At 40.1% G+C, this 12,043-nt stretch overlaps 1 long non-coding RNA gene across 1 annotated transcript in view; it reads left to right on the forward strand.

Moving 5' to 3' along the window:
• The window catches only part of LOC112647211 (uncharacterized), an 8,062-nt gene extending 2,424 nt beyond the window's left edge, over positions 1-5,638 (forward strand). Inside the window, exons 3-4 of the long non-coding RNA XR_004816223.2 lie at positions 4,235-4,342; positions 5,562-5,638. This is a non-coding gene — a long non-coding RNA (uncharacterized LOC112647211). The remainder of the gene's footprint in view (positions 1-4,234; positions 4,343-5,561) is intronic.
• Positions 5,639-12,043: the final 6,405 nt, after the last annotated feature.

Here is a 12,043-nt window from a genome sequence, read left to right on the forward strand (position 1 = left end):
CAAGACATATTACAGTTATCTTTAAGAGAGGTAGCAGAAAGAAACTTAACAGAGCATACATACCCTTCCTTGCAAATGATCTTCTGAGCTATGCTCTATACTTTCCCAGATTGTTACTTTTCCCTTGCTAGACTGGCAGATTGCCTGGCCACAAAAATGCATTTGGAACATCACGCAGGCCAAACAAACAGGAGTTAATGGGAATGGAGATGGAGGAGGACCCAGTAGTTACACACTTTTACCCCTAAGGTCTTTGCCCTTGAAAGAGAGGCAGCAAAATGCTTCAGCAATCACATTTGCCCTCCACTCTTCCTGCCTGCAGAACATCCTCACAATGAAAAATGATTTGCACAAGTAATCTCTGCAGGGTACACAGTGCGTGGGCAAGATCTATCTGAATGTAGGGCATAATATTTTACCTCCAACTTTAAATTTTTTTCAAGCATTAGAAGTTGAAATACTTGCATAATGAGTTATCACATAAACTCAGATTCTATCATTAACATTCTATGTTGTACCACATATCTATCCATCTATCTTCACATTCTACCCACCTATCAAATTAGCCTGTTGTTGCTTTACAAAACTAATAATAGACATTAAGGAAACGCCTTTCTGGCAAAATAAAGTAGCAGGGATTGACTAAAACAATGAAAAAGTGGACAAACATGAAATATTTTTAATGATTTTATTTATTTATTCACAAGAGGCACAGAGAGAGAGGGAGAGAGGCAGAGACACAGGCAGAGGGAGAAGCAGGCTCCATGCAGGGAGCCTGATGTGGGGCTTGATCCCAGGTCTTCAGGATCACACCTTGGCCCAAAGGCAGGCGCTCAGTCGCTGAGCCACCCAGGGATCCCCAAACATGAAATATTTTTAAGGCACTCTGGAAGGCAGCATGGAATAATGATCTCTAGGATATATAAAACAAGGAGATGAGCCCTACAGTAGACCTAGGTTACTAACCCAAGGATGTTTCCAGGCTGCAATGCAAAATGACAGAAACCAGACTGAGACTGGCTAAGACTCTGCATTGCAGAGATGGAGCTGACAGTCTGGAGAGATCCAAACAGAGTTCACAGAATTGAGTGCTAGAAAGGAGACAGATGTCCAGAGATGAAACTCCCACAGATCTGCAAAGGGTTCCCCTTGGGGACTTGGCTGAATACTACTCAGTATATACAGGTGAGAAAACTATTCAAGATCACAAAAAGATCCCCCCCTCATTAAGCAAAACAAAACACCTTAAAGTTAAAAGTGCCCAGAACTCACAAAAAGTGAGGAATATGAACTAGTCTTACCAGTCCTACTAGAAAACCTCACTATTCATTCATACGGCATTGGGTACACAGAAGGGTCTTGCCTCTATGGTTGGGAATACTCCGTCCTATGCCCAGAAATTGTGTTCTCTCACCCAGCAAACTTTATAAAGCAAGGCCCAGAAATAATAAAATATTTTCAAGTGGGCAGGCCAGGTGGCTCAGCGGTTTAGCGCCACCTTCAGCCCAGGGCCTGATCCTGGAGACCTGGGATCGAGTCCCAAGTCATGCTCCCTGCATGGAGCCTGCTTCTCCCTCTGCCTATGTCTCTGCCTCTCTCTCTCTTTCTCTGTCTCTCTGTCTCTGTGTCTCTCATGAATAAATAAATAAAATCTTAAAAAAATATTTTCAAGTAACTTAATTGTGATCCAGAACAAAGCTCAAAAATATGTTTGGAATAGAAAACTAACACTCTCAAATATAAAATTCACAATGTCTGCAATCCAATGAAAAAATACTATGCATGAAAAAACACTAAATATTATTCACAATAATGAAAAGAAATAAAGAGTAACCTAAAAGGGGTGTTGTTAATGTGAGACTACCAGAAATAGCAAAGTAAATAGAGCTATTTATAATAGCTGGGTTTCTTCTCCAGAGACTCTTATTAAAGAGAACTGTGTAATCTCCAGTCAATTTTAAAGAAAAGCAATGTTTGCTTCCCTTTGAAGGAAATCTGCCTGCATCTTTTGGGTACTTTGCAACAATATAGTATTGATTCCTCTTCAGTTTTTCTTTACTGTTTTTGTCTTATTGTGGTGACATTGTGATGGTACTCATTTGGCGATCTCTGTCCCAGCCAGCATAGAAAAGTAGGAAGCTCCTGGTCAGACACCATCACTTTTAAGATTATTGGAGGCCTCCATAGTACTGAAGAGGATACAGAGGTGGCCAGAGAGTCAGCACAACCCACAAAAGGTCCCTTGTACCTAGTAGGAAAGCACAAGGACAGTGACCAACAAGGCTGCATGTGATAATGATGATAAACATGTCATTGTCCACACATCGAACATGCCAACCAGAGGTGGGAATTAGACAATCAGGTTACAATCCAAGTTTTGATGCTATAAACCTGTTTTTTTTTTAATCTAAAAACTGGCTTCAGAAGTAACTATTTCTCCAGATCAGCATTTGACTTAACAAATTAACTTATACTAAGTGACTAGCAAGGCCTCTGATACATTATAGTCAGTTAATAAATATTAGCCTTCCAAAATCCCCTTGGAAACAACCCATCCATTTTTCTTTTGTAGCATTGTCAGGGGGTATAAGTATATACCTGTTAGTAATCAGTGTCAGGAGAAACCAGTGTGTCCTATGCCTCTCTCTGTTCCTGAAATGTACTTCTGATTCTGGAAGCAATGATGAGAGGGATGCATTCATACCTCCTCACAAACAAAGGCCTGGTCTTTCATGATGGCACATATGGGTTTCTGAAAGAGCCAAAACAGCAGGTGAAGTAACTTTAACAAACACCAGGAGATGCTGTGTGATGCTATTTGAAGCCACTAACTAGTGCTAAAGCATAAACTTCCACCACCTGTCTTCAGATGGACAGGCTTCATGATACAATTATACTCTAGCTCATTTTGGGATTGGACTGAGGTTAGACTTTTTTCTAAGAACTTATTTTTTAGAGCAGTTTTAGTTTAACAACACAATCGAGAGGAAGGTACTAAGATTTCTCATATAGCCCTGTCTCTACACATGCAAAGAACTCCCCCTCATTATCAATATCACTCATCAAAGTGGTACATTTTTTAAACCAATAATAAACCTATATTAATACATTATAATCACTCAAAGTCCATAGTTCACCTTGGGGCTCATTCTTGGTGTTATACATTCTGTGCCTTTGGACAAATGTAAAAAGATATGTGTTTATCATCACAGTGTCATATAAAATATTTTCACTACCCTAAAAATCATGTGTTCCGTTTATTCATCCCTTCCCCACCAGCCAACCCCTGACAACCACTGATCTTTTTAATTGTCTCCATAGTTTTGCCTTTTCCAAATATCATATAGTTGGAATAATACAATATTATATACATATGTATACAATCATACAGTAACCTTTCCTGATTGGCTTCTTTTGCTTAGTAATGACTAATTTCTTGATGTCTAGTTTCTTTTTAGTTCTGGGAAATAGTCCATTCTCTAGATGTATGACAATTTGTTTATCCAATTGAGTACTGAAGAACATCTTAGTTGCTTTCAGGTTTCTAGCACCTATGAATAAAGCTCCTATAAAATAAAGCTGCTATAAAAATAAGGTTGCATTTGGGTGCAGGATCTTTGTGGATTATTTTTCAATTCTTTTGGGTAAATACCAAGGAACGCAAGTACAGGATCATATGGCAAAAATGTGTTTAGTTTGGTAATGAACCACGAGACTGTTTTCCAAAGTAGCTGTACCATTTTGCATTCCCATTAGTGATGCATGAAAGTTCCACACCTTTGCCAGCATTTCATCTTGTCAGTGTTCCAGATTTTGACTTTTCTTTTTTTAAATAAATTTATTTTTTATTGGTGTTCAATTTGTCAACATACAGAATAATACCCAGTGCTCATCCCGTCAAGTGCCCACCTCAGTGCCTGCCACCCAGTCACCCCCACCCCGCCCACCTCCCCTTCCATCACCCCTAGTTCGTTTCCCAGAGTTAGGAGTCTTTCATGTTCTGTCTCCCTTTCTGATATTTCCCACTTATTTTTTCTCCTTTCCATTTTATTCCCTTTCACTATTTTTTATATTCCCCAAATGAATGAGACCATATAATTTGTGTCCGATTTTGACTTTTCTAATAGGTGTGTAGCAGTATCTCATTAGGTCAGACTTTCAAAAGTACCTTTTTTGTGTGTGTATACCTCACTTATTTTCTCTCTCTTACCCTGTTTCCCTTACTCCCTCACAGGTATTTCCTCAGGGTAGTCTCTCAATGAGTTACTTCCACAAGAATTCCTATCTCAAGCTCTAGGAACCTGACCTGAGATTGATAGAGTGACAAAGTCTAGTTCAAAAAGTAAGACTTTCAACAGCTACATGGATATTTCCAAATAGCTCGATGTTTTTGCCTTTAGTAGTCAAAATATCTGGATACTTGTCTGCCAGTGTTTGGCATTCATTTTAAAGAAGCCAAGAAACTGGGGTTTGTTAGACAAATGAATGGTTGGTGTACCAGTATTTCAGGCTTTGAACCTCTCACACTGGAATCTTCTAGCCTCAGGGCTGTAACACCATAGCACATGTTCGATCTAGAAGAATGGTGCCGGGAAATCTATGTATAAGTGTATGAAATCTGTCCCTCCTAACTTGTTCCTCCACTTCTGGTCTGTATTCCATCCTTTATCCTGGCACCAGATTAATTTTTCTCAGAGCTTCACATAATCAGATATTAAAACTCCATGTGTTTCCTGGGAAAGAGAAGTAACATAAATGTATAAATTTGTGGTCATAAAACAATAGGGTGGGTAATTCCTATAGCAAACTTATGATGAGCATGCCCTACCTACAGAGAATAAGTTAATTTTTAAATGATAATAAAACACTTTCTTGAGCAAAACATCTGCTCATCCTGAGGTCTGTGATTTTGTGCTCCTACTGTTTTATATCATGACTGTGTTCAAATGTCTGGAATATCTTCTACCTAGCTTTATGGAAGTACCCATATTTATCTGGAATCTGGGCACACAATGTCTTCAATGGTTGACCCCAGCCTACCTTCCCAGTTTTTTCTTCCCTCTGCTTCTATGTATCCTCCAATATTCCTGTTGAACTCTGCTGTTGACTATTCCTCCAAGTAGGCAGCACTTTGTCATCTGATTCTGCTTATGTCATCCTTTTTGCTTGAAATATTCTCTCAATGCTTTGTTTACTGAAATATGACTGTTAGAATCCAGAAGCTGTCTCATCTACATCCTTCAACAATTAGGCTTTTCTAATTACTCCTACAGAGTGTATTTCTACTTTTCCCTAATATTTACATAGCCCATTAGAGAAAAATTTTATTCACTCCTTGAAGCCATTTTATATATTCTTACCACCAATTTACAAATGAAGAAATTAAAATATTGAAGGCTAAGTGAGTTGACTAAGGCTGTATGGTTATCATCTTAACAAACCACCTTTCTATGAAATTTTACTTGGGCTTGCATACCCAGTATTTGTATACCAAACTCTTCCTTTACTATTGGTTTTATGAGCATGTGCCTTACCTTTCCCATTTTTTTTACAATCCACAGGACTTCTCACAGTGCTTGGATCATAGTAGAAGATCAACGAACACTCAAGATTTGAATAAAGTTTATGCTAAGTAGAATGTGCGTGTGTGTGTGTGTGTGTGTGTGTGTGTGTGTGTAGGGTGAACAGGGAAAAACATCTACAGCAACCTGGGGTGATCGGAGGGGGCGGGGCTTGTAAGCTTAGAGATGTTTCAGATAACACAGTGTCATTATTTTCCCCAAATTGGGCATTGACAGTTGAAACTGGCATAGCTGGTTCCCCTAAACTTGTTTTAAAAAGTACAAAAACAAAAATATCTTGAATTTCCTCATTGATGGTGACTATCTGCCACCCTCTGGCCATTTCTATCTTTATTTTTTATTTTTATTTATTTATTTTGTATATTTTTTATTGGAGTTTGATTTGCCAACATATAGTATAACACCCAGTGCTCATCCCATCAAATGCCCTCCTCAGTGCCAGTCACCAGTCCCCCCATCCCCCCACCCACCTCCCCTTCCACTGCCCCTTGTTCCTTTCCCAGATATAGGATTCTCTCATGTTTTGTCACCCTGTCTGCCATTTCTATCTTTAACTCACTACTGGATCCACCTCTTTTCTTATCACCTGCTTGCATGCAAACCAACCCTTCAATACAATAGAAGCTTTGCTGATGCCCAGCAATGCCATGATTTCTGGAGTAAAAATGAATCTGCTTTGTAAAAGTTCTTTTTTAAAAAATATTTATTTATTTTTTATTGGAGTTCAATTTGCCAACATATAGCATAACACCCAGTGCTCATCCCATCAAGTGCAAAAGTTCTAAGGAAAAAAAAAAGGCATTGGAAAGATTGTGTGTATGTGTGTTCAGGCTGAACACAAGTGTCTATGCACACCCAATTATCAGGTTTTTTTTTCAGAAGACACATCAATAACAAAGTTCCACTGTGTTATCAGTGAGATGAGTCCCACATGATGAAATGGTCTCCATAGAAATGATTTATCATGCTTTGCAAAAATAGCTTGTTCTGAACTGAGAAAAAAATGAAATAGTACCTTGAATCCCATGTGACCTCTCCCCACTGCTAATTTAGCCTATGAGCATCTGAGTCATGGTTTGGATAGGAGCACGAATTTAGGAAATAAGCTCTATTCCATACAAGTTCTGTGGAAGAGCCAAGAGATATGCATTCCTGGGAATCTGGGACTCGGTTCCTATCATTTATTTGTTCCTTTTCACCAGAGACCCCAGAGGATGTGAGCTCTCTGGATCTAGACACTGTACCTTAAGAGTCATGATAGCTGTCATTTTTTTGTGTGCATAGCATGCACTGTATAACCATTCTAGATAATTAGCTCATCTAATTCTCATAGGAACCTTAAGTATGAGAGTAGTGTTATTAGGCCCTTTCTTATAAAGAAGCTTCTGTTCAGATTGATTGTGCAATTTAACCAAAGTCTTTCACAATCAATACAATAGTTAAGAGTAGAACCCAAGTCAATAAACTATACTTTATTGACTCTGGGCATTGCACAATCCATTCTTCTGGTAGATGTTCAGATGAATGAATGGATCTAGGAATAAATGAGTGAGGATAGGAAGATGTTGATTAAAGTCTTGTTAACTGTCAAGAGTCTACTCAAGGCTGGGGGCAGGTTGTGGGGTTCATACCATAGATCTATCATATACTCATGCTGGTGAAAGCCTCGCTAAATAAATTGCTTAAGCAAATCTCTCCAGCACCTACCTAATACATTGATTGATAGCCCCTGGGAGAACAATTCACTTAGGTCAGCTAAAGCTGAACCACTCAACCTAAATTCAGAAGTGCATGGAGGCATAGTTTCCCCCAGCCAGAAGCTCCATGTAAGGGCTCTGGATTCTCAGTCACTGGCCCTGATCTAACTCAGCCTTTTTTTCTGGCTCTGGCTCAGCCCTAGCCAGATGGAAGATATTTCTGAAGATGTAGGGTAGTTTAGGAGCTGTGGCTTCCAGATAACAGAAGTGCTAAGTGGGCTTTCGAATACCACACCAGAGGGACTAATGGGGTGTGAAATTTTCAAGAACTATGATTTCTTCCTGGGAGAAGAGGATATTAAAAAAAGTCATCTCTGCTTTGTCTAGGTGTTGGTAAGCATTGATTTTTTTCTATCCGTGGTCTTTTGATGAAATTGCCATGCCTGAGGACATCAAACAGACTTACCACCCAGACAGGACATAGTCTTGTCCAATTCAGATGTACAGGGCTCTCTGTTTCTTTTATTCAGCCATAGGAGGTGCAGTTTATGTTCCTCATGGAAACAAGGCCAGAGTCCCAGTCATAGAAGTTACAAAACAATAGGGAAGACCTGGTATCCACCCGTCAGATCTGAGCACACGATAAATATCTTTCCAGCTCTTCTCTATGACTCCTGTTACTACATTTTTACTCTAGACACCCATAACTCATAGTCATTACCTCTGATGTGACAGAGAGTACTGAGACCAGCTATAAAACAGTGGTGATTGCAAGGCCCAGGATGGCTGGTTCCTGCTTCTTGAGAGAATAGTAGAGAGAAGCCTCAGGATATAGGGGACACATAAACTGGCTACAGTGTGGTCTGTTCTTTCATCTTTGGCAAAGCTGGTAGTTTATGGATCCTAGAGTAAAGAGAACAGAATTATTATTTCTGATATTTTGCAGTATAAAAATCAGGAAGATTTTTCACCTGTGCTATGTGCAAAGTTCTGATGAGGTTCTTTTTATCAAGTCTTGGCCCTAGAGACTCTTATAAACTATGTGGCAGAGGGACATGTAAAAACTGAATATATTTAAAGACCTAAATATAAGATCTGAAACCATAAAATTCCTAAAAGAAAACCTAGCCAGTAATCTCTTGGACATTGGCCTTAGCAACCTTTTTCTGAATATGACTCCTCAGGTAAGGGACAAAAAAAAAAAAAAAAAAAAAGGCAAAAATAAACTGTTGGAACTATATCAAACTGAATAGGTTTTTGCACAGCAAAGGAAACTGTCAACAAAACAAAAAAGGCAACCTACTGGATGGGAGAGGGTGTTTGCAAATAATATATCTGATAAGGAACTAATATCTAAAATATACAAAGAACTCGTACAGCTTAATACCAAAAACAAGAAAACAAATAATCTGATTAAAAACTGGGCTGAGGACTTGAATGTACTTTTTTTCAAAGAAGACAGAGAGGTGATCAACAGACACAGAATGCTCAATATCACTAATTGTTAGAAGAACACAAGTCAAACCCACAATGAGATATTGCCTCACACATGTAGGATGGGGGTTCTGGGATACCACAGTTTAACCAAGTCCACACAGAAAAAGGCTTAGTTCCCTGTGAAAGCAGCTTGGGCAGGACTTTCATTTTTGTAAGACTTTATGTCATTTACTATTTTAATTCTGGATCTAGCAATAACATTCCTGATACGGAACTGTGCCTTTGGGATGAAATAGCTCCCTATTTGAAACACTTCATTTTATTGGACTCCTAACAACTCACAGAGTGTCTTAAAAAAGTAGACATCTATCTTGAAGCAGCACAAATAGTGATGAAAACATGGTGCTGAAAGTTCCAGGTCCAAAAAGAACTCTGGGAAAGATGGCTGAGATAGTGTCATCACCATCTTCTAACTGTGGCTACATTCTTAAACCAGACCTGGGGAAAAGAATTATTCCTATAGACTTTCACTCCACCCCCAAATCTTCAACATTAAGTGCTGAGATTTTTTTTAAGTGCCAGAATATCTGTGAATCACTAGGTCTTGAAATGAAAAGTCTTCTATTTTCACACTACTCCTTAGGCATCTACCCAGCAAAATAAGCTAATGAGGAAAAGCTGGCCACGTTTCCTACAGGATTTAAGACACATACTCGTTTCCAAGAGTGGGCAAAAGATGATTTTGTGATAGCTTTAAGTAAAGATTAAATAAATCTGTGAGTCCGCAAGGCCTCCAGCAGGAATCTCTATTGAGGGGGAAAATGTTTTCTCTGTTTACAGACATCCTAGCAGTGACCTTTGCTATACAATTACTGGAGCACTTTCATACACTGCTAAAATTCTGGGTGGGTTTTTTTTTTTTAAGATTTTATTTATTTATTTATGAGAGACAGAGAGAAAGAGAGAGAGGTGGCGCTAAACTGCTGAGCCACCAGGGCTGCCCTAAACTTATGACTCAGGGAGCATTTGTTCAATGGGTTCCAACCCTGTTGATTTTATTCATGGCAAGAAACTAAGTCTCTTCTAAGAAACCGAGTGGAATGGGTGAGGGCAAGGATTTGAGTGAATAAAATAGCTGATATTTGGAATGTGAATGAATTTCCATCCCAGCACAGTTTTTGTTTGTGTTTTTGCTTTTCTGTCTTTTTTTTAAGACTTTCTGAGGAACCTGCTATTCAAGATGGACACCTGATTGGAAGTTACAGGCATGGGCTGATGTGAGAGGAGGAGGAGAGGAAGGAGAGAGGCAGACAGACAAGGATGAAATCAGGAGGATATGAGATAAAGACAGGATATGAGGTGATGAAGACGGTGAAATAAAAGATGAAGCTGAGAAAGGGGGAGGCAATAAGTAGAAGTGAAAATAAAAGGAAAAAATTAAAAAGCATATATGTATAGAGGGATTGGAAGGGAATTAGGGAGAGAAAGGTGATACAAAGTGTGTTCCAGTGAGAGAAGCGAGAGGGAGAAAACAGAGTGCAAGTGAAAGCCTTCAAAAGGGAGAGAAGTTGGGCAGCCCAGGTGGCTCAGCGGTTTAGCGCCGCCTTCACCCCAGGGCCTGATCCTGGAGTCCCGGGATCGAGTCCCATGTCAGATCCCTGCATGGAGCCTGCTTCTCCCTCTGCCTTTGTCTCTGCCTCTTTCTCTGTGTGTGTCTCTCATAAATAAATAAAATCTTTTAAAAAGGGGGGGGGGGGCGGGGGAGAAGTGATTATAAAGACAAAGAGGAAGGGAGTCATACCTGAGAGCTAAGTAGAAGAAAAACAGCTAGCACAAGAGAAAGCTCTCCATGGGCAGGGATGGAGGGATGTTGGCTGGTCCAGAGAAAACTGGGGTCTTCTCTTTCCTCTGATGTCCTGGACGTTTATCCCATGTTACAACCCCAAGCTGATGAGTTAGATGGTGAGGTGAAAATAATGGAAATGCCTCTACTTCATGCTGGTGGCCAGACTGCAGTGTGATTAACAATTCGAGAGATTGTTTTTCCAACTTTGATGCATATCTAGCATATGCTTAAATTTTTTTTTTATTAAAAAAAAGTTAATCCCTTCATGAAATTGAATTGTGACTACCTTGTTTAGATGACAGTGCCCTCTTTGGGGGCTGAGGCTCTGAGCCTGGGCATGCAGGGTTAGAAGTAAACCTCTTCCAAGAGGAGGTTCACTTTGGTTTCCTCTCCTAGCCTGCCTTTTGGGGCTAAGTGCTTAGCATTGTAGGAAAAAGTTGGCTGCAACATTAATGTTGTTCTTAGAGCCAGGGCCCATGGTAGGGACAGAAGTCTTAGGAGAGGATCTGGAGGGACCATGATGCTTATAAGACAATGTATTCTGAACTCCTGCACACTAGCAGGTCCAGATCTACAAAGCCATGGAACTCAGCATTAATCATGGTGTATTAGCAGAAAAGCTCATGAATAAGAAGGCATGGTCCTGATTATCAACTCAGACAGGCATGAAAATTCCTGCTTGAAAACTCACCACAGTATCATCTCATTGGTATTGTGCTTCTTGAAGAGAACTACAGTCTGATAATACAAAGTGATAAGGACCAGCCCCTCTCTGAAAAAGGAGATCCTCAGGCTGGGGTCAGGGTTTCCAAAGGTCATCAGATCCAGTCAACTGCCTCCAACTGGACCCCACACCCGTGGACTGGGAAGGACAGGCAAACACAACTCAGGGAGATGAAGTGGGAAGGCTGGAGCTACCATCCCACTCTATTGCATGCTCACCAAGCCCTTTTGTCCAATGAAATAATCTTGGTTATAACTACAGAGATCTGAATATTAGGGGAAACTTAGAAGTCAGTCCTCTCTGGATTTGTCATTAGAAAACCAACATTTGAGTTAAAGTCCTTCCTTTAACCAGTGGGATATCTTTTATTAAAAACTCAATCTTTAGGGTTCCCTGGGTGGCTCAGCGGTTTAGCGCCTGCCTTTGGCCCAGGGCGCGGTCCTGGGGTCCAGGGATCGAGTCCCGCATGGGGCTCCCTGCGTGGAGCCTGCATCTCCCTCTGCCTGTGTCTCTGCCTCTCTCTATGTCTATCATGAATAAAAAAAAAAAAAAACCTCAATCTCTCTGAGCCTCAGTTTTTTCACCTGTAAAGTGGCATGATGATGCATTGTGGAAATTAAGGGCAACACAGGGCCAATGTCAACACCCTTCCAGTATATAATTGGTGACAATATATAAAAGCTTTATCATTACTGTCTTTAAAGAATCTGATGAGGGATCCCTGGGTGGCGCAGCGGTTTGGCGCCTGCCTTTGGCC

Source organism: Canis lupus, chromosome 5 (assembly GCF_003254725.2).
Source record: "Canis lupus dingo isolate Sandy chromosome 5, ASM325472v2, whole genome shotgun sequence".
Taxonomy (NCBI): Eukaryota; Metazoa; Chordata; class Mammalia; order Carnivora; family Canidae; genus Canis; species Canis lupus.